General features: G+C 37.2%; 1 protein-coding gene across 2 annotated transcripts in view; it reads right to left on the reverse strand.

The window, feature by feature from the left end:
* Nucleotides 1-24,802, reverse strand: part of EPB41L4A (erythrocyte membrane protein band 4.1 like 4A) — a 220,134-nt gene that overhangs the window by 126,668 nt on the left and 68,664 nt on the right. The window lies entirely within an intron of this gene.

The following is a 24,802-nucleotide window of genomic DNA, read 5'->3' on the forward strand; positions in this document are numbered from 1 at the left end:
TAATGTAGAAAATATATAAAATTAAAATTATAATAGCCAAAGCTTTAAATTTTTTAAATTTTCCTTAGTAAGGCTTTATGGTTTTTTTAATTGAAATATGGTTGGCATACAATATTATATTAGTTTCAAATGTACTACATAATGATTTGATGTTTGCATACATTATGAAACAAACACGATACACAGCTATTACATTACTGATCATATTCCTTGTGCTATGGATTACATCCCTTTGATTATTCATTAAATAACTAGATATCTGTACCTCTTAATCCCTTCACCCATTTCTCCCCTTCCCTTCTGGCAACCATGCATTTATTCTCTGTGTCTACAAGTCTTTTCATTTTCTCTTGTTAGTTTGCTCTGTTTTTCAGATTTCACAAGTATTTTTCTTTCCCTGTCTAACTCATTGCATTACTCATAATACACTCTAGATCCAACCATGTTGTCACAAATAGCGAGGCTTCTTTTTTTTAATGGCTGACAAGTATTCTATTGTGTATATATACACAACACATACTTATCCATTCATCTACCAATGAACACTTACGGTACTCCTACATCTTGGCTATTGTAAATAATGCTGCAGTGAACACTGGAGTGCATATATCTTTTCAAATTAGTGTTTCTGCTTTCTTCAGGTAAATATTCAGAAGTGAAATAGCTGGATTATATGACAGTACTACTTTTAACTTTTTGAGAAACCTCCATGCTGTTTTCCACAGTGTCTGCATCAATTTACATTCCTATCAACACTGTACTAGGGCTCCCTTTTCTCCACATTCTCGCCAACACTTGTTATTTGTTGCCTTTTTGATGATAGCCATTCTGACAAGTGTGAGTTGGTATCTCACTGTGGCTTGAGTTAATGTTCCCTGATGATTAGTGATATAGAGCATCTTTTCATGTGTCTGTTGGATATCTGTATTTCTTCTTTAGAAAAATGTTCAAGTCCTATGCCCATTTTTAAATTGGGGTGTTTGTTTTTTTGGTGTGGAGTTGTATTAGCTTTTTTGTGTACTTTGGGTATTAATCCCTTATCAGATATATTATCTGCAAATATCTTCCCATTCAGGAGCTGCCTTTTCATTTTTGTTAACAGTTTCCTTTCTGTGCAAAAGCTTTTTAGTTTGATGTAGTCCCATTCATTTATTTTTGCCCTTGCCTGAAGAGACAGATCCAAAAATATTGCTAAGACCAAATGTCAAAAGAGCCCAGTGCCTATGCTTTCTCCTAAGACTTTTATGGTTTTACATCTTACATGTAGATCTTAAATTCATTTTGAGTTTATTTTTGTATATGGTGTGAGAAAGTAGTCCAGTCTGATTCTCTGCATGTAGCTGTCCAGTTTTCCCAATACTTTATTGAAGAGGCTGTCTTTTCTCCATTGTATATTTTCTTTCCTCCTTTGTCATAGATTAACTGTCCATGTAAGTATGGATTCATTTCTGGGCCTTCTATCCTGTTCCATGGACCTATATGTCTGTTTTTGTGCCAGTTTTGATTACTGAAGCTTTGAATTTTAGCTTGAAAGCAGAAGTGTGATACTTTTAGCTTTGTTTTCCTTTCTCAAGATTGCTTTGGATATTTAGGGTCTTTTATGTTCCCACACATTTTAGAATTATTTGTTCTAGTTCTGTGAAAAATGCCATTGATAATTTGACAGAGATTGCCATCAATCTGCAGATTGCCTTGGGGAGTATGGTCATTTAAACCTTATTAATTCTTTCAATACAAGAGCATAGTATATCTTTTCATTTATTTGTGTCATTTTCAATGTCTCTCATCAGTGTCTTACAGTTTTCCAAGTACAAGTTACACCTCTTTGTTTAGGTTTATTTCTATTTTACTCTCTTTTATGTAACTGTAAATGGGATTTTTTCCTTAATTTTTCTTTCTGATAGTTCGTTGTTAGTGTATAGAAATGTAACATATTTCTGTATGTTAATTTTGTATCTTTCAACCTAACTGAATTCATTTATTAGTTTCAGTAGATTTCTGGTGGCATCTTTAGGATTTGCTATAAACAGTAAGTATCATGTCATCTGCAAATAGTTATAGTTTTACTTGTTCCTTTCCAATTTGATTTCCGTTTCTTTCTTTTTCTTGTCTAATTGCTCTGGCAAGGAATTCCAACATAATATTGGGTAAAGTAGCAAAAGCGGGCATCCTTGTCTTGTTTCTGATCTCAGAGGGAACATTTTCAGGTTTTTCCCTGTTGAGTATGATGTTGGCTGTAGGTCTGTCATAAATGGCCTTTACTACATTGAGATATGTTCACTATACAGCCACTTTGGGTAGAGCTTTTTTTTTTTTCTATCATAAACGGATATTGAATTTTGTCAAAAGCTTTTTCTGCATCTACTGAGATAATCATATGACTTTTAATCCTCAGTTTGTTAATATGGTATATTACACTAATTGATTTGCTGATACTGAACCATTTTTACATTCCTGGAATAAATCTCACTTGATTATGGTATATGATCCTTTTAATGTATTGTTGAATTTAGTTTGCTAGTATTTTATTGATGATTTTTATATCTATGTTCATCAGTATGTTGGCTTGTAATTCTTGTTTTTGGTGGGATCTTGGTCTGATTTTGTATCAGGATAATTCCACACTCATAGAATGAGCTTGGAAACATTCCCTTCTCTGCAATTTTTTGGAATAGTTTGAGAAAGACAGGTATAACTCTTGTTTAAATGTTTGGCAGAATTCACCTGTGAAGCCATCTGGTACTGTACTTTTTCAATTTCATCACTGGTAGTTGGTCTGTTCATATTTTCAATTTCTTCCCTATTCAGCGTAGAGAGATTGCATGTTTCCAGGAACTTAACCATTTCTTCTAAGTTGCCCATTTTATTGGTGTATAGTTGCTTGTAGTAGTCTCTCATGATTCTTTGTTTGTCTGCAGTATTGTTGTAACTTCTCTTTCATTTCTGGTTTTATTTCTCTGGCCTCTCTCTCTCTTTTTTTTTTTTCTTTAATTGATGAGTTGCCTAAAGGTTTTCAAAGAAACAGCACTTAGTTTCATTTATTTTTTTCTATTGTTCTTTCAGTCTCTATTTCACTTATTTCTGCTCTGGTCTTTAGGATTTCTTTCCTTCTATTAACTTTGAGTTTTGTTTGTTCTTTTTCTAGTTCCTTTAGGTGTAAGATTAGATTGCTTGAGATTTTTCTTGTTTTCTGAGGTAGGCTTGTATTGCTATAAACTTCCTTCTTGGAATCGCTTATGCTACATCCCACAGATTTTGTTTCCATTTTCATTTCTCTCCAGATGTTTTGATTTCCTCTTTAATTTTTTTTCGGTGACCCATTGGTTGTTTAGTAATATATTGTTCAGCTTCCATGTCTTTATGTTTCTTGAAGTTTTCTTCATATAGTTGATTTCTAGTCTCATAAAAATGTAGTTGGAAAAGATGCTTAATATGATTTGAATCTTATTAAATTTAGAGACTTGTTTTGTATCCTAGCGTGTGATCAGTCCTGGAGAATGTTCCATGTACATTTGAAAAGAATGTGTATTCTGCTGCTTTTGGATGTCATGTTCTCTATGTATCTATTAACTCCATCTGATGTAATGTGTTGTTTAAAGCCAGTATTTCCTTATTAATTTTCTGTCTGGATGATCTTTCCACTAATGTAAGTGGGGTATTAAAAGTTCCCTACTATTATTGTGTTACTGTCAATTTCCCCTTTATGTTTGTTAGACTCAAGTGAGACTCTTGTAGGCAACATATACATGGGTTTCATTCTTTATCCATTCAGCCATTCTTTTGATTGGAGCATTTATATTTTGTATGCACTTACTGTCATCTTAACAGTTTCCTGGTTTTTTGTAGTTCTCTTTAGTTCATTTCTTCTATGATAGTTTTTTGGTTTGTGCTTACCATAAAGTTCACACATAGTAACCTATATATATAACCTATATATATATATATATGATTATTTTAAGGTGATGATCTCAAGTTTGAACACATTCTAACATATTTCCTCTACCCCCACCCCCACTGTTTACTTTTTTGACATTGTATTTTACATCTTTTTGTTTTGTGTATCCCTTAACTACCTTTCACAGACATAGATTATTTTACTACTTTTGTCTTTGTGATCAGTACCTTGAACTCTAACAGGTAGATTGCTTATCTCCACTTCATTTGGTTATTTTTCTGAGGCTTTGTCTTGTTCCTTATTTGGAACATATTCATCTCTCTCCTCATTTTGCCTAATTCTCTGTTAAGTCCTATATATTAGGTAGGTCGATTACATTTCCCAATCTTGGAGAAGTGGCCTTATGTAGAAGACATCCTGTAGGGCCCAGTAGTACACTCCTCTCTAATCACCAGAACATTAAGCTATAGGGTTGCCTCATATGCATGCTCTGTGGGCCCTTCTGCTGTGGTGGGGCCAAATACCATGGGTACATTGGTAGGCAAGACTGGCCTCCAGCCCAACTGTCTGGTAGGGGCTGCCTCGTGCTGTGGCTGCTAGCCCAATGCTGAGCGGGGTTGGGTCCTTGCATGGGTAGTTGTGCAGCCCTGGGGGTTATGAGACTAGTGCTGGTCTGCTGGTGGTCAAGTAAGCCTCTAGCACTAACAGGCTAGAGGGAAAACTCCAAAATGTCCCTTGCCAGCTCCCATGTCTTCATGGTAAAACAAGCTGCTGTGGCATCTGTCTCACCAAAGGGAGTCCTTATTGCTTCCTGCCTCTCCAGGAGACTCCAAGATCAGCAAGGGGGTCTGATCCAGGATTTTTAATAATTACTCTCTGGGCTGGAACGCAAGGCATATAAGGTTTTGTATGTGCCTTTAAGAGTAGAGTTTCTATTTCCTATAGCCTTCCAGCTCTCCTGTACGTAAGCACTGCTGGTCTTCAAAACCTGGCATTCTGGGGGCTTGTCTTCCCAACCCAAGGCCTTTGGGTAGGGTAGCCCAACATGGAGCTTGGACCCCTTGCTCTTTAGGGAGAACTTCTGCAATGGGATTATCTGCTTACTTGTGGGTCACCTTCCCAGGGTTGTGGGTCCTGACTGTATTGACTCTCCACCCCTCCTACCCATCTCATTGTCGTACCTTCTTTATATCTTTAGTTGTAGAAAATCTTTTTTCAAGTCTTCAAGTTGTTCTTATAGACAGTTACTCTGTAAATAGTTGTAATTTTGATGTGCTCTGGGAGGAGTGAGCCCAGGGTCATCCTATTCCACCATCTTGGCCACCTCTCATCAAAGTTTTTATTTTCAATCCTTAACTAACAAGCCCATAGATTAAAGTCACCAAAGTTAATGTTCTGAAAAGCCCTTTTGAAGATATTTGACTTTATCTATTTCACATAAGCAGAGGCATAAAGAAGACATTTCGTTGTCTGCTTTGTAAATGCTGACACCCATCTAAAAGACCTAATCTCTCTTCTCCCCTTTGCACTACAAACAGATTCTTTAACTTCAGACCATCATCTAATATATTAAATGCTGTTCACACATAAGATAAACATTTAATCAGCAAACATTACTCCACATACACATTAATCTTGAAAAGAATCCATTTTGATGGCATATGCACAGATTCAGACTTTTCCTTTCTTTTGTCCCATCATTGACTGGTATGACAGGGTGGAAAAAGAAATTCCCAAAATGTAACACATTTTGTTCATGAGGTAAGGCTTTGTTCAGCTGCATTTTCCTCAGAGAATTACCACTACATATTTACTTATATATGGGGAGACTACTATGCTGTTTTTAGAAAATGGATTGCAACACAAGGGAAATGGTTTTGATTAAATAAAATGGGTGGTAAGAGGTGATAAAAGCACACACTGGGAGAAGACAGTTCTTGTTACAAATCCCACAAGTATTTTGTTTTCCTCTGAATTACCTTGGTTAAAATTAATTGGACCTCTTTTCAAAATCCATTAGATAATTTATACATAAAAAGCCCTTCTATGATGGGATCTTTAGATTGTTAGACATTTTCTGTTACATTAACAATGCCACATCCAGAAAATGCCTCCTTGTGCTCATGTACCTAGGTCTTTACCCAAGGTAAAAATCTGTTAGTGAAATAACTCATTCGAAGGACAAGCCTACTTAAAATTACAATGGGCACTGCCAAAAAGACCATTACACTTCATTCAATGAGAGGACATGTCCCCATACCCTCGCCAACATCTGGATTGAGCAAAATTTTTCCAATCTGACTGAGCAAACAAGAGGGGGGGGGGTTACTTTGACTTGCATTTTCCCAACACTAATAAAAATGCTCTATCATGTGCTTACTAACCAATTACATTTCCTAGCACTTTGGTTATTGATTCTCTAACCCAAAGTTTATAAGCAAATTGTCTTAAATACTTCTAATACTTCTACAATTTCAGTAGTATATTTAGCTCTTCACTTCATCTGGAAACGATTTTTGTGCGTCAGGTAAGGGCCTCAATTTATTGCCAAATGGATAGACAATTGCACCATCATTTACCAAAAAGGCCATCATTTCTCTTTTGATTGAAGCAACTTTATCATCTATTAAATGAATCCTCATTCTATGTTGTGGATTATTCCTTGACTAATCCTCCAAGATTTCAATAAATTCAGTTTAATTTGTTGATATCCTCATTCTCCTTCAAATCTGTCTCTGCCAATTTTACATTTTTCTCTGCCAGAGGAAGTTCAGAATGAGCTTACCAATTTAATAAACAATTCTGTTCAGAATTTGATTGGAATTAAACTAAACTATAAGACTGGATGACTTGGGAGGTAATGAAATGATATTTACAAAGTGAAACCTATATGGTGTTTCTTTATATCCTTTAAGGAAATTTTATATTTTTTTCATGTAGGTTTTACTAAATTCTACTAAGGTTTTGTGGCGGGCAGAATTTACAAAATGACCCACCCTGCCCCACCTCACCTCCCCCCATAACAGCCTGTTTTAATCCTTGTAATCAGTGAGTACGATGAAATATCAATCCTCTAATTGTGTTATATGTCACAATCTTGCCCTTAAAATAGGAAGATTCTTAGAGTGGCTCTGACTGAGTCACTTGGGCCCTTACAAGCAAAGTACTTTCTACAGCAAAAAAAGAAGCCAAAATGGAGATCAAAGTTATTTAAAGCATGAGAACAACTCCAAAGGTACTTGCCACTTGAAAGGTGGAGGGGTCTGAGAAAGCATGCTAACAGCCTTAAGGAGCTGACAGTAAGCTCCAGTTGACAGCCAATAAGGAAATGGGAACCTCAAGCCTACAAGAACTGGATTTTGCTAACAACCTGACAGAGTCTAAAGTGGATTCTTCCCACAGCCTTCAGTTAAGAGACCAGCTAACCAGCACCTTGTTTTCAGCCTTGTGAGCTTAAGCAGAGAACCCAGTCATACTATCTAGGACTGCAGACCTTCAGACTGGTGAGATAACAAGTAGGAATATGTTTAAACCACTGACTTGTGGTAATCTGTTCTGCAGCAATAGAAAATTAATACAGGCTTATTCTCAGCTATTTTATAGGTTTACTATACTTTCTGATTGTCTATTGCTAATATATTAGAAAGCAACTGATTTTTCTACATTGCTCTATTTCCCAAGCATCTTGCTAAAACCCTTTTTAGTGAAAATAATTTGTCCACGGAATCCTTTCAGATAACCACATTTTCTACAAATAAGTGTTCTAGTTCTTCATTTTCAAAAGACCGCCTCCATATTTACTTCTCTTTTCTTACTACACTGGCTAGGACCTCATCCAAAGATGACTAGTAGTTGTGAGAACATTCATTCTTATCTTATTCATGATTTTAATGGAATTGCTTCTGAAATCTCACCACCAAGTGTAATGGTTGCTATTATGCCCTTGTATATACTCCTTATCAAATAGAAGGTTCCCTTTATACCTGTTTTGGGGGTTTTGTTTGCTTGGTTTCATTCTCTTTTGATTTTTTTCTTGCACATTATCAAAACACATTCTGGAATTTTCTTTTTTAATTTTTATTTTATTTCATTTTTATGGAAGTATAGTTCAGACACAATATTGTGTTAATTTCTGGTGTACAACAAAGTTGATGCGGTTATATATGTGTGTGTATATATTCTTTTTCATACTCTTTTTCATTATAGGCCATTACAAGGTATTGAGTATAGATTCCTGTGCTATATAGTAGGATCTTGTTATTTATCTATTTTTTATATATAGTAGTTAGCATCTACAAATCCCAAACTCCCATTTTATCCCTCTCCACCCCTTCCCCCACCCCCGTAACCGTAAGTTTGTTTTCTATGTCTGTGAGTCTGCCTCTGTTTTGTAATGTAAATAAGCTCATTTGTGTCTTTTTTTTTTTAAATTCCACATATATGTGATATCAGATGATATTTTTCTTTCTCTTTCTGGCTTACTTCACTTACTATGACAATCTCCAAGTCCATCCATGCTGCTGCAAGTGGCATTATTTTAATTAGGTCCCATTTGTTTATTTTTGCCTTTATTTCTATTGCCTTGGTAAACTGTCCTAGGAGAACACTGCTATGATTTGTATCAGAGAATGTTTCGCCTATGTTCTCTTCTAGGATGTTTATGCCATATGTTTAAGCCTTTAAGCCATTTTCAGTTTACTTATGTGTATGGTGTGAGGGAGTGTTCTAACTTCACTGATTTACATGCAGCTGTCCAGCTTTCTTAACACTACTTGTGGAAGAGAATTTCTTTTCTTCATTGTATATTATTGCCTCCTTTGTCAAAGATTAGTTGACTGTAGGTGTGTGGGTTTATTTCTGGGCTCTATTCTGTCCCAGTGATCCATTTCATGTCTGTTTTTGTGCCAATACCATGCTGTTTTGATTACTGTAGCTCTGTAGTATTGTCTGAAGGCTGGGAGGTGAAAGAGTTATACACAGAGAACCATAAAACATTGGTTAAGGAAATTAAAGATGCTTTAAAGAAATGCAAAGAGATCCCATGCTCTGGATTCGAACAATTAACACTGTTAAAAATGGCCATACTACCCAAAGCAATCTACAGATTTAATGCCATCCCTATCAAATTACCCAGGCCATTTTTCACAGAAGGAGAGCAAATAATCTTCAAATCTATATGGAATCACAAAAGACCCAGAATTGCCAAAGGAATTCTCTTTCGATTTTTAATCAACACGTGATAATTCTATCAACTTATAGAAATCTGAAAAAAACTGTATGATTTTTGTCCTTTCATCTATGAGTTACCTTCAAAGAATTTCTGATGTTAAATATTCTTAGTAGAGAAGTTTCCATTTTAGATCTTTCGTTCTGGGTATACAATATCAAGCCCCTTTCCCCTTTGGAGAGAATCCCCCACTATGGGAATTTTGGTGGAGGCTGGAACCAGACACCCTAACACCTGGCACCTGGGCCATCGCACATGACCTGTTTTCAGTTATAGACTTTCATTTCTGAGCAAGTGATGCAAAGACGAAGGAAGAGTTGAGAATTCACTTATAGCAGTGGCTCCCAGTGGTAGAGTACCCTACAGCAGAGGCATCCAGAGACGGAATCAGTTCTGACAAGGAATAATGGTGACTGATTCCTGAGCCAGGTTTCCCAGCATTCTTGAAGTACCACTAAATAGGAGCAGCCAGGCAATCCACCAGCCAGCCTCCTTTCCCTCTGCCCCATGAAACCAGTGAATATATATGTCTGGGCCCAAGAGCCATGCCAGGGGTCCAAGGAAAAATCCTGGGTAAAAGTATAGAACATCAGGTCCAACGATATACTAAAAACATTATCATGAATACGAACAGTTGATCATAGGAACGTGAGTGCATCAGGCAGAATTCTTGGTTGCAAACATTAACAGCTGACTCTAGCTAAGTAAGGAATTTACTGGAAATTATGAAAGAAATTTACTGGAAAGACACTAAGAGAATTGCAGGCTCTACTGATATCACCCCGGTGGTTGCTCAGACCTTTTTTTAATCCTCATACCCTCGGCCACTGAACTTGGTGCGACCCTAAACCCATCACAATCTCTTTCTGTTGTTCTCCTGCCCATGTTTTAGGCTACAGTTTCCACCTTCAATTGTTTTATATTTGCCTTTTGCCTCAGGAATTCTTTAAAGAATTTCTGGTAGACTAAGATCAGCTTATTTTCCAGGTGGCTGTGGAAAACACATACATATCTTTCTTATTCAAAATATTTCTGCAAGGCTGGTATACAAGTTGGTGTTCCACCTGTATCTAATCTCTCCTCCAGGTCCGGTCTCCTGTGCAGGCACAGATGAGAACAAGCAGAGCCACACCACTCCACCCACTTTTCCTTTCCCAAGCAGACAGGGAAGTGCTTCATGAGCAAAAGAAGAATGAATTATGCTTGAAATTACAGCACTGAAATGGGACTTTTTTTTAAAAAATATACATATAAATCAAGGCTGTCTTTATACAAAAATATTTTATGCCTCTATTTCCACAAGAAATGTTACCTTTTTCATACATATCATCTATTCATAAAGCATAAAAAAGATATAATGCCCTACTAATGAGGAAAATACACAAAAGCAAGCTTGGAAAACTAGCTTAGCACTTTGGAAAGTATATGCAGACTGCAAAAATTTCATGCAGAAATTACCATTTCCAAAACTATCATTCCAAAAATACCAGAACATAGTCTGTTGATCCTCTGTGACAGTTTTCCATTTATATAGAATCTGGTGCCGAGAATACTTCACATATATTATCATTTAGCATATGCTATCCTCTGCAAAGAAACCACAAGGAAAACATGCAGTGTTTTGGAATGAATCGAGAGCTGACCTAAAAAAAACGTGATATTTCATGATTCCCTCTACAGCTTTCTGTACGTTATAGGTGTGTCTGCACATGCATCTGGAGTAGAGCCAGGTGAACCTTAGAAATACTGTATTTCTGTCACTACTTCAAGCAAACATGTACATGAGAACCTCTTAACTTCTCATCTGTCATACTGTAATATGACAAGACTCAGGAAGCTTGGATGCCAGCAGTACATTAGCTATGGGGGTGGGGGTGACACCAAGCTCACATTTCTGCCTGTCCTGCACTAACTGCCCCCTTCCAGTCTCCCTTCCCCCATTTGTATTCCAATGTGATGCCTTGTGCTTTTACACTATGGATAACTCCGTTCTTCTCATGGGTTCTCCACGGAGATTGCCTGTGGGCTATATTTTGCAGTTCAGGTTGAAAGTCTTCAGGTTCCCAAGAAATTATCCTTGAATAAAAAAATTAAAAACAGATAGAGACCTGACATGGGAGCCAAAGAACAAACTAGAAATATACTGGGCAAGGAATCCAGGCCAGTCCAGGATTTATTACTAGAAAAGGACAAGTAAGTATCATCAAAGATGTTACGAAAGAAACATGATTTCATTCATTCAAATGTTCAGTGAGTACATATTACATGTCAGCAAATGATTAATCCCTAGAAACTGGAAAAAGTACACTAATAAAAATGCCAAAGAGTCAAACACACCTAGAATATAATACAGAGACCCTTGACAGACGAAGCAGTTGACTGGCCTGCCAGAACGATGGGAAGCCATGAGGCTATGGAGCGATAAGAAACTTCTAAAATGTGAGACAGGGAAAGACTCAGTTTTCATCATTAGCTTTTATGTACATCTGTTGAGTTACCATGCACATGTCTTACTTGCATAAAAAAATTTCTTTAAAGAAAAAAATATGCCAAGTAGAAACTGGTCACTATTTTTTTTTTGTTCACAGAGATAGTTGTTACATGGATTTGGTTCATGTGCTATGAGGTATTAAGTAAAGAAAACACAGAGAAAAAAAGCACTATGGTGGTGAGCTATCAATGTGCTAACCACATTTACACCAACAATTCATGCTCCCATTCCCCTAAAACAGTGACTTTAAGACTTTTTAATCTGAATTCTTCCCAAGTCCTTCAAGCAAGCAGACCTAACAATTCCAGGCCTTACAGACAAATGTGGAGGCTACGTGCCCCCAGGCCTTACACCGCTGAGACATGGGCTTCAATTACAGGTGAGACAGTTCCTTTCACTTAAAGTTTAAGTAAATTTGTTTCTTAACTTTCCTTCTTTCAGTATTTGGCAAAGGAAACTCATGAAGGTGATGGTATTTAGCACCATTCCAATTCTTTCTGACCATTTCTAGAAGAAATCTCTGTGAAAATGAGAAAACCATCAAGATGCTATAAAGTAAGATACAACTATGACCTGGCTACCTGCCCAAGGATTTTCTAAAAAATGAGCAAATTAAATATTGTCATAGACACATAATGAATGTCCATTAATGAGACTTTTGAGAGAATGAGTTGAGTGCGAACACAAATAACAGAAAAGGAATTCATGAGGTCTCCTCACATCTTGGCTTGTCTGTACTGTTCTCTTTGGGTGGAGTATCTTCCCTCCTCTCTGTCTCGTCAAAACCCCATTTATCCTTCAGGACCCAGTGCAAATTCCACCTTCTCCAGAAAGCCTGTCTTACCCGCTCAATCTCATTGTGACCGTGGCCTCCACTGAGCCTACAAAGTGTCTTATTTTTTGCCCATCTCAGACATATTCTATTCTGCCTTTATTAAAGCCAATTTATAGGTCTCTTAACTTTGCCACCAATATTTAGACATTTTGAAAGCAGGTGCTGAGCATTACATACCACCTGCTGTCCTTGCAGTCTGATAATCCCCACACAGTACAATCTCCCTAAAAGATCACTGAATAAATACTATGGGCCAACAAGCAAGGAAGAGAAAGACACAGTATTGGAAATATGGTGGCCTATGAATTAAACCTCTCTTCTTGTCTCTCAATGAAGATTTCCACTTTTCATGATCAATCAAACCTTGAGAACAAGAAAGATAGATGGATTCAATTATCCTGCCTGACCCCAGTATATCAACTGATTCAAAGATACTTCTAATTTAAAAAACAGGGGGAGGGTATAGCTCAGTGGTAGAGTTCATGCTTAGCATGCACAAGGTCCTGGGCTCAATCTCCAGTACCTCCATTAAATAATTAATTAATTAAAAAAATAAAAACCATACATTGTTTCAGTGTTAATGTAATTTCGAAAGACTGCATAGGGGGCAGAGTATAGTTCAAGTGGTAGAGTGCATGCTCAGCAAACACAAGGTCCTGGGTTCAATCCCCAGTGCCTCTTCCCCAAAAAAACCCTAACTACCTCCCTCTCCCACCAAAAAACAAAAAACAAAACAAACAAACAAACAAACAAACAGACTGCATAGACTCTGAAGGCGGTATAAGAATAAGTACCTTATATTTGAAATTTGCAAGATACAAAAAATATTAAGGGGCCTGATATTCAATTTTTAGATATAAAATGTAAAGATACACAGCTTTCTTTATGCAATAAAATAAATCTGACAGGAATTTGGTTTTCCATCATCAGGAAAACAGAGAAGATTGGATATGAGTCAGTTAAGAAGAAAATAAAGAAATGAAGTATCTGGCTTTCTATAATTCCATTCAGAAAGACTTCATTTAAATGTTACAATTTATTAATTTACTTTTCAAATGAGAGTTAACAAATGCCTGTGACATAATTCTGGATGGTAAATTATACGCCACTTAAATCTCAGCAAATAGAGATAGATTACTTTCATTACTGACACACTAGCAACATTCTGGAAAGAACAGAGCTACAAGAGGTTTATAATCCCAGAGAAAGACTCCCAGGCAGGACAAGTTTATTTGAAAATACCATCACTGAAGCTTTCAACCAGAACAAAGAATTCTTCAAATGAGTAATAACACCTCTGCAGATTAACATGACATTACAAACCAGAAAGGCAGGTTTTTTACCAGCTGCACAGAATGATAACTATTACATTCTAGACAAACAGCTTACACCTTCACAAAAGGGAAATGAGTCCTTCAAAAATTCCTTTAATGTTACGCACATACAAATTCACTGTATTTTTGACGTTATAGATTTCAAGTTGTCTGGGAGAACAAAAATCATGTTAAATTTTTGTAGCTCACGCCTATTAGGAATCAGGTAAAGTAGGGACATGGAAGAGACATTCCTCAGGCACCAACGGTAACCACTTCCCAGACCAAGTATTGTTAACCACCATCTGATGGCTTTTGACTAAGAGTTACCTTCACCCTAGGTGAAGGAATTTGTAAAAAAAAAAAAAGCCTTCACTTAGTCATTTAAAAAACATATAAAACTTTTTTTTCCAAGGTGCTACCTATAGTTTTCATACCTAAAAGCTTGTTCCCACCAATAAACTTCTTTCACACTTTCATCTAATGTTTCTGCTATCTACTGCTGTGTAACAAATCACCTCCAAGCTTAGTGGCTTAAAGCCACCACTACAATTTGCTCATGATCGTGCAGAGCTCAGAAGGGACGGCTAGTGTCTGCCCTGTCTGATGTTGGCTGGAGAGGTTCCTGAGGGCTCGAGCACCCAAGATGACTTCATTCAATAGTGACATCTTCCCCCAGGTGACTGGAATAGCTGGGGCTGGCGGGGCTTCCTTCCTCCTCCAAGCCTGTCTCCCAGCAGGGTAGTCTGACTTCATTACATGGTGACTGAGGGCTCTGAGAGACCAAGAGAAGACGATGCCCAGTTTCTCAAGGCCCACCCAGCACAGCCTCACTCTTGCTACACTCTGTTGGTCAAAGTCAGACACAGGGCCAGCCAGATGGGAAGGGAAGGGAAACAGACCTCATCTCTGGAAAGGAGGGATGACATGAAGGCATAGGGAGTGACTGCAACAATTGTTGGTGGTCATCCTCATAGACAATCTACCATATCTCACTTCCTGATTTCTCTCTATACCTGTTATATTCTTTATTTTCCCCTACTCAACTCATCTTCACTGTAATTTTTCAAATTACAGGCATATCTCTTTACTGTACTTTGCAGATACTGCAGTTTAGGGGGGGGGTTAACAATTTAGAGGTTTGTGGGAACCCTGCAATGAGCAAGTGTATTGGTGCCATTTTTCCAACAGCATTTGCTCACTTCATGCCTCTGGTCATATTTTGTTAATTCTCATAATATTTCAAACTTTTGCATTATTATTATATTTGTTATGGTGATCTGTGTGATATTACTATTGCAAAAAGATCAGGACTTCCTGAAGGCTGGGATGATCATTAGCATTTTTCAGCAATAAAGAATTTTTTAATTAAGGGATATACTTTTTTAAGACATTATGCTAGACTACAGAATAATGTACATATAACTTTAAAAAATTTTTAATAGAGGCACTAGAGATTAAACCCAGGACCTCGTACAGGCTAAGCATGTGCTCTACCACTGAGCTATAGCTTCCTAAATTTTTTATGATTTCTATATGCACTGGGAAATGAAAAAATTTATGTGACTCAGTTTATTGTAATATTCGCTTTGTTCCAGTGGTCTGGAACAAAACCCACAATACCTCTGAGGTGTGCCTGTATATGTCTGGATAGAGCAGATCGCTCTTCTTCCACCAGTTTCAAATACATCATGTAACAACTGGTGTGACTTGTACAGGACACCAAACTCTTCTTGTAATTTACTATGCTGTCCCTTTCTTTGTAACTGAGCTCTGACGTAGTATTGGAAAACAGATTAGGCTTTTGTATCTTTTGTAGGTTTTTTTCCTATTTTACATGCATTTATTTTATTCTATTCACATTGTACAACTGTCATCCAAGGTACATTCCCATTACAACTGAGCCATATGTGCAGCTGAGACTCTGTGGTACAATCACCAAGTGGCATCAGATTTAAAATGCATTACCACAACATGAATGATGATTTTTACTTTCATCTCTCAAACACTTAGAGGGGTGGAAGAAATCAGTCCTTCTTTCTCTCCCTCTCCTCCTGAATAATTGAAACATTCCACTGAAAAGCCACTAGGGTCCCTTCCTCTTCCTCAACACTTGTTAGAGACAGACAGCAGGTTCAGGGCTGAGCAAGGTAGTTGCCTGGTGGGGGTGGGGGTTGAGCCAAACAGTGGTCTGGGAAGGATGGCCACCAAGGAAGGCAACAGCCAGAGTTGGGAGACTGGTTACACACACAGGAATTAAGCAGTAAGTAAACAGACTGTGAATAATAGGAGCCAGGTTTCTTCTGTTAGAAAACGGTGTTACAAAAACGTAAAACAATAACCAACCCTACGGACATGGAGGCAACATGATTTAACAGGTTCACATAAATATAGGGGTGTGTGTGTGTAAACACACCCCAGTCCTCTAGATCTGCCACTGAGACGGATGGGAGCAGTGACACCTGTATAGCAATGATCAACCTGGTGCCTAGATCTTTGGTTTCTCAGTTATCATTCTCTACTCCTTAGAAAACAGACTGATTCAAGGCTGAGACAGGGACGTAAAAGGCCTGAAATGATTTCTTTATACCGAAAAGGAAAAGAATGCTCAAAGAATGAAGGAGACCTTTCAAAAGAATAGAGGAGTTAGCTTGAAGGGACTCCTACTGGTCCAATCTGGGACACTTTGAGCATCAATATAAGTGAAAATAACAGGTTATAATTCCTTGAGAGGAATCCTTGAGTGCACATAAATATAAATATATAAATGAATAAACAGAAGAGAAAGCACTTCTTTATAATAAAATGTCAACTAATAAATGCAGAAGGAATAACAGGAATTAGAAAATGACCATCATAGTTGTAACTTATTCAGTCAAGAATCATCAATGATGCTAAAATGAGTGGGTGAAAAGTCAGAGGAAGAATGGGATATTTTACAAGGTCTCAAAGTGTCTCCCCACAAAATGCTTTCTACAAAGGATAAAAGAGGAACTTGACAGTGAATAGAACCTGACAGTCTTTACCTTAATCAAATCAGCAAAGTTAATTTCACCAGCAGTGGGACAAACCGACACCATTACCACCTGAAAGGAGGCAACAAATACAATACCACTTCTGTGTTTTTCCTGCCAAAGACACTCAGCCTGAATTTAATACTGAGGAAACATCAGACAAGCCCAAATTGAAGGACACTGTACAAAATACTTCACCTAGTCATGAAATTACTGAATAACCATTCCAGAATGAAGAAGACAAACATCTTAACAAAATGCCATGAATAATATGGATCGGATTATTTTGCTCTAAAGGACAATGTTGGGACAAGCAACAAAATTTGAATGAGGTTTTAGATTAAATATCCAGACTGTATCTCATTTCCTGATGTTGACAGTGGTGCCATGATTATACAGCAGAGGGTCCTTGTTTGTAGGTAATTTACAGTAATGCATTCAGGGGTAAAAAGCCATGTTTTCAGCTTATTCACAAATAGGTCAGTAAGAGAGAGAAAAATAATGACAAAGCCTATGTGGTAAAATGTTACCTGCATCCATGGGTGAAAGGGGTAAGAGGGTTTACACAGTTCACAATCTACTCAGCCTCCCATCCCAACCTTTAGATTATATGATTTGTGAAGAAAGTTATTTAATTTGGGGCAAATTCCAAATTTAAAAGATAAAGAGAGGCTTTGTTACTATTTTATTATGTCATAATAATTCTAAATCATATAAGCCCAAATCCCATAAAACAGCAAAACTGTTAACACTAATATTTATCGGCACATATTAGCACTTTTATGTACACTAACTCACTAAATGCTCACAGCAGCGCTATGGGTTGGAATGATACTAAGAGCTGACGCTTACTACTTGCCAGGCACTGGGCATTGTTCTAAGAACACTGCATCTTCCCATAAAGGGGAAGTTCACATAATCTTCCTATTTTTTAACATTTTTTATTGATTTATAATCATTTTACAATGTTGTGTCAAATTCCAGTATAGAGCACAATTTTTCAGTTATACATGAACATATATATATATATATTCATTGTCACATTTTTCCTCTGTGAGCTACCATAAGATCTTGTATATATTTCCCTATGCTATACCGTGTAGTCTTGTTTATCTATTCTACAGTCTATCTCTTCCAACCCCCCGCCCCCTTGACAACCACAAGTTTGTATTCTATGTCTATGAGTCTATTTCTGTTTTGTATTTATGCTTTCTTTGTTTGTTTGTTTTAGATTCCACATATGAGTGATCTCATATGGTATTTTTCTTTCTCTTTCTGGCTTACTTCACTTAGAATGACATTCTCCAGGAGCATCCATGTTGCTGCAAATGGCGTTATATTGTCAGTTTTTATGGCTGAATAGTATTCCATTGTATAAATATACCACATCTTCTTTATCCAGTCATCTGTAGATGGATATTTAGGCTGTTTCCATGTCTTGGCTTTTGTAAATAATGCTGCTATGAACATTGGGGTGCAGGTGTCATCCTGAAGTAGGGTTCCTTCTGGATATATGCCCAGGAGCGGGATTCCTGGGTCATATGGTAAGTCTATTCCTAGTCTTTTGAGGAATCTTCATATTGCTTCAAGGAAACAGGTGTTATTATTTTTCTCATTTAAGAGATAAGTGGGGAGGGTATTCACTACCTCCTGTACAAATAAATGAACCTAATTATCACTCCCCAAAAAACACTAGAAAAAAAAAACTTTAAAAAATTTTTTAAAGAAAAAATATCTTTTTTTTTAAATGAAAAAAAAAAAGAGATAAGACAATTAGAATCCATGGGTTAAGTAACTTTCCTAAGAGCACAAGGACAGTAAGTGGCAAAGCCAAGATTAAAACCCAGGCTGTCTGGCTCTAGAACCGGTGTTCCAAAATGCTCTCATGCTATACCAGGAAAGCCAGAGAATGGGTCTGAGGCCAGAATTCTCTCAAAATTCCTAGGGATAATTTCTTATAATCTGTGTCAGAGCCAAAGGACCCACCTGGGTTAACCACAAATTTTAAAGCTCCCTAAAATGACCTAGCCAGAATCTAAGTTGATTCTACTTGGAAAGACAGTGTGACTGGTCCTCAGAGCAACTATCTGATCCAACAGACTCCAGCAGACCTCAAGGGTCCACTGCACTGGTGAGTTAAACCACTCTTGAGAACCCAGTCCTCTCCTCCCTATATCTCAGTTGAGATGGGTCCCAGTTTGAAGGCTTATAACTCATCCATTATAACATACACACACTTTTATCTTCCAGGACTTGATTTACCACTGCCTAAAAGCCCTCTCAGCCTGCCTGAGGATGAGACACTCATTATAAGACAGAGAAAAATTACAGCCCATGTAAGGGATCTCAGCCACTTGATTGACGGAGACCAAGATGAATAACTAGAATAGTGTTTATAGAATGACCAAAGAAAATCAGAGGGAAAACGCAATGGGGACTTTTAAGGAGATACCATTAGAACACACGAAAAAACGCCTTTTAAAATCAAAACAGCATGGCTTCTGAAATTAAAATTTCAATTGACAAAATGGAAAAGTGCTGATCACTGCTAAGAACATTCAGTGTTCTGAAAGATCAGACAGGCGTAAATAAAAACATCACAGACACGGAAGCCATAACCAGAAAACAGAATATGCAGAAAACTGGTTTTCCTGGAGGAGAAACAGTAACAAACGGAGAAGAAATAAATTGGAAGGGAGGGTGGGAGGGGATAAAACAAAAGAAAACTTCCCTGAGTTGAAAGAAAGGATAATTCTCTAGACTGAAACGGTTCACAGTAAGCTCAGGCAGCATTAATGAGGGAAAAAAAGACACACGCCTAGGCTTGTGAAATATTTAAACTGAGAAGGGAAATCATCTGCGGCCACACAACTTACTATGTGCATTAACATGACTTTACTATCTCAGGAAGCTCTTACCCACGAAGATGAAGTTACAAATATTTTTGTTGTTTCAATAACTTTCCAAAAACCCATTTATCTCAACAACAGACAACTCAACTAATTCTTATTAGAATAAATATCCCTTAGCTCGCCAAATTGTTTTATCAAAAAAATTGGTCTAATTCTAGGACCTTGCACTGAACAGCCTGCCTCAAACCAGAGTCTAACAAACCTCATAAATCCCCCCAGCTCTGTCCCTCCTCCTCTGCAACACTCAGTCAATGTCACAGTCTCCCTCACTGCAGTCAGCAGTAAATTTGGCTTTGCTTTATCTACATGTTATTCTGCAGTCTTTTCAGAGTCAGCAGTCAGAGACTCTAAACATTGAGAGGAAATCATACAGTCACTCAAACAAGTTGAACAGGGGACTTACAGAGGAAGAGGGATCAGATTAGCATCAGATTTCTGGACTGCAGCACTGGAAACCGGAGCACAGTTAAACAATGACTACTGAGAGAAAAAGCCCAACCAAGCTGTTCTTCACCTGTCGGGGAAGACAAAAACCCTTTTCTAAACGTGGAAGAAAAACTACCTAACCAATGAACCCGATCTGAGGAAATCTTGGAGGATGTGCTCTAACTAGACAGAGGCCTCAAGATGTGGAAGACAAAGAAGAGAGGGGAACGTGGCACAATGTAACAGAATGATGCTAACATGACTCGGAACTTATAATTTATAATTTAAATGGTTATTAAGAGACATACAATAAAAAGAAAGTTAATAGGTGAGAACAAAATATTCCAACCTGTCTAGGTAAAACCTAAGATGGGGAAATATGATTTCATTTTTATATGTTAACATAGTGTTTTATGGAAATGAAAAGCACGAGCTATACAGCCAAGGATGTTTACTGCAGCACTGAGAGTGGCAAAATAAAATCCCCTAACTTGCATGGCCACCAACAGAAGATTTATTGAATAAACCACAGTCAACCCAAATGAGGAATTAGGCAACAATTAAAAAGAGTTGAATAAGTACGTGTTGAGTTGAAGTGATGTTCCTCAGATATTTTACTTACATAAGCAGAGTTGTGTATTAAATGGGTAATGAGAAATTATTAACTTTTTCTCTATGCATCTCTGCATTTTTTAAATTTATGACAACAGTATGTTTTACTTTTGTCATTTCAAATTTTATAATTTCAGATTGTGTAATTTAAAAGCTATCTAAAAAAAGAAAGAAAAGAAAAGGTGGTGGGGAGGTCATTCTATGACAAGAGAACAGCAAGGATCAGTGTTCAGAGGCAGCTGAAGGTGAGTCAGGGACTGGGGTTTTATCCAGCTCTGTTCCTGACTCACTACACAACCTCAGGCGGGCTGCTTAACCACTCAGGGTCCCAATTTCTTCATGTGTGAAACAGAATAACTGAACTGAATGAAGATTCTTTGCAGCTCTGGCAGTCAATTAATGGATAACAAAACTGCAGACAGAATTGTCTTGAAACCTCCACTGTCTGCCTCTTTCTCTGACAACTTCCACTTATCCAAAATCTGGTGGAGGGTCAGTGCCGCCAATCCACCTGAAATCATGCCCAACCCTCACCCAGGAGGAAACCACACCAGAGGGTTATCAAGAGAACTGCCATATCTATGCAGCCACAGCCCCAAAATTGTTCATGGGAGCCCCTTCACCAACCAGGGCCTTCCCAGTTTCATATAAGAGGCAATAAACCACCTCCCTTGGGTATTATTGGCTAAGAAGTTTCAAAATAATTGGTAGAAGATGTTTCTTTTCATCTCAAACTTCTCAAAAAGATAGAAAAAAGGAAGAGTACTATTAGAACAAAAGTTTTACAAACTGGCTTTAGTCATTGAAAGCTTTCTACTCCCCACGCCACTAAAGACAGGGCTTGTTCCGGTGCCCTGTTGTTTCATTTATTTTTCTTACCTCCGCACTCCTGAAAAGAACGTCATGTGCAGCAGTTTCTGGTACAAAGGCTGGTGCTCTCAACTCACCCTCTCCTCTTCTCTGCTTTTATCCCTAATTCCTTTATTCTTATCCCCGCTCTCTACTTTTTAAAGACTCAAGCAAATGACTAAAGCCACATACACACCTATACCACATATGCTCTACAGTCAACCAGTATCTTCAGAAGCAATAGAGCACTAACAATATTACAGAATCATTTATTTATCTAGTCACTCAACAAATATTTACTGAGCATCTACCATACACTGTGCTAGAGACTTTCAATATCTCGTTTAACCCTGACAACAACTGTGTAAGACAAGACAATAATGGCCTCAATTTTACACATGGGGAAACTAAGGCCCAGAGAGGTCAACTGAGTGACTTGCCAAAGCCATGGAACCAATAAGTGCTGAAGCCCAGATGTGTGCCCTGGGCTCCCATGCTCATTGCCCTTCCTGAACGTGACGTTACGATTCAGAAGAGCAGATGGTATTTCTGGCTAGAAAAATCAGAAAAGGTTCTTCTTAAAAGAAACTAGACGTATTATGGAGTAAACATAGTTTTTTTTTTTTTTAAAGAAAAAACCCTCTGTTGAAATTTAGTGATTCTAAGAAATAACTATCTTCTAAAGCTCTTTTTAAGGAGATAAAATGTCAAAACTATCTGTACCTACTCAGTAAGACATTTTTCTGTTTAATAGAAATTGCCAGCTATAAACCTCAGCCCTAAACAGAAGCACCTTGAATATAGTAAACAATCAATAACTACTCTTCAGTAAGAAGGAGGGAAGGAGGGAGGGAGGCAGGCAAGTGCTGGATTTGCAGTGGGCTCTTGTTGTACCGTCAACCCACTCCTCATGTTCCCTGAAGCTCTACAACTTCTGATTACACGCTGTCTCCATTATCAACTCATTTTATTTCTAATATTTGGGCAAGTTGTAGTCCTTTAAAATGATGCTGTTTTCTCCTAGAAGAAATAAAAGCAAGAATAAACAAATGGGACCTAATGAAACTTACAAGCTTCTGCACAGCAAAGGAAACCAGAAGTAAAACAATAAGAAAACCTACGGAATGGGAGAAAATTTTTGCAAGTGAAACCGACAAAGGCTTGATCTCCAGAATATATAAGCAGCTCATATGACTCAATAAGAAAAAAATAAACAACCCAATCCAAAAATGGGCAGAAGACCTAAACAAGCAATTCTCCAAGGAAGACATACAAATGATCAAAAAACACATGAAAAAATGCTCAATATCACTAATTATCAGAGAAATGCAAATCAAAACTACAATGAGGTATCACCTCACACCAGTCAGAATGGCCGTCATTCAAAAATCCACAAATGACAAATGCTGCAGAGGCTGTGGAGAAAGGGAAACCCTCCTACACTGCTGGTGGGAATGCAGTTTGGTGCAGCCACTGTGGAAAACAGTATGGAGATTCCTCAAAAGACTAGGAATAGACTTACCATATGACCCAGGGATCCCACTCCTGGGCTTGTATCCAGAAGGAAATCTACTTCAGGATGACACCTGCACCCCAATGCTCATAGCAGCACTATTTACAATAGCCAAAACATGGAAACAGCCTAAATGTCCATCAACAGGTGACTGAATAAAGAAGATGTGGTATATTTATACAATGGAATACTACTCAGCCATAAAAACCGACAACATAATGCCATTTGCAGCAACATGGATGCTCCTGGAAAATGTCATTCTAAGTGAAGTAAGCCAGAAAGAGAAAGAAAAATACCACATGAGATTGCTCATATGTGGAATCTAAAAAACAAAAACAAAAACAAACAAACAAACAAAAACAAAGCATAAATACAGGACAGAAATAGACTCATGGACAGAGAATACAGACTTGTGGTTACCAGGGGGGTAGAGGGTGGGAAGGGATAGACTGGGATTTCAAAATTGTAGAATAGATAAACAAGATTACACTGTATAGCACAGAGAAATATACACAAAATGTTATGATAAATCACAGAGAAAAAAATGTGACAATGAGTGTGTATAGGTCCATGAATGACTGAAAAATTGTGCTGAACACTGGAATTTGACACAACATGATTATAAATGATTATAAATCAATAAAAAATGTTAAAAAAAACACAAAACAAAATATTCAACTTTACTTTTAACCATAAATACAAATATAAATGAAACAAAAAAACAAAAAAAAACAAAAAATAAAAAAATAAAAAATAAAATGATGCTGTAAAACGTTCAGAGAGAAAGAGTCTATAAATCAAAATCATCTTAGTTGAATCCAACTTTTCCAAAGAAATAATATTGGGGATAAAGAGTTGTAGTCCTGAGCAGAAAAGGGGTATGTATCAGATAACCATTCTTTAATGATTTTATCTAAACTCACGTTTAAAAAAAATGAAGCAATTTTGGATATTGTTATATAAATAATGAAATAGATCTAACCTAAGTTATTTGCCCCACAACTGATCAATAGAGACAAGACTAAAATCCAATCTCCTAACTGCTCAGTGTTTATCATACTCATTTAAAATGGTCACTTTGTAAGCAACCAATATTCCACTAAAAAGGTGCAAGAAAATCAAATTATCATCATTCAAACTATATTGTACCACTGACTTTTTTCTGAAATTTTAATCTCTCTCATTAATCCCTATGCAGCAAAGCACCTAATAAAATTTCTCGATTCCTTGGATTTTTTTTTTTTTGGTGATTTAATACATTAGAAGGAAACACAAATGTACTAAAAGAATTTATCATTTAAAGTCTATACATTGTATACGAATCACCAACTCCTAAATCACGGGTTTTACAAACTTGAATTTTTCTGTGGCACTTACTAAAGCACGGTTCATTCAACTTCTCCATTTTAAGGGAGTTTAACCAAAATACACAGTGAAATGTTGACAAGGGCCAAAAGGCATGGTCTTTGTCTCAAAGCAACTTGAACAATGTGTATCTAAGCAGCCCCTGTCCTCTGAGAGCTACTATCCAATATGGTAGCCACCGGCCACATGCGGCTATTGAATCCCCGACATGTGTCTGTTCCAAATTGAGATGCACAATATGTATAAAATACACACTGCATTTTGAAGGCAATATAAAGACAGAATGATTTTATATTAATTATACATTGAAAGAATATTTTAGATATACTGGGGCAAATAAAATGTTATTA

Source organism: Vicugna pacos, chromosome 3, assembly GCF_048564905.1.
Source record: "Vicugna pacos chromosome 3, VicPac4, whole genome shotgun sequence".
Classification (NCBI taxonomy): Eukaryota; Metazoa; Chordata; class Mammalia; order Artiodactyla; family Camelidae; genus Vicugna; species Vicugna pacos.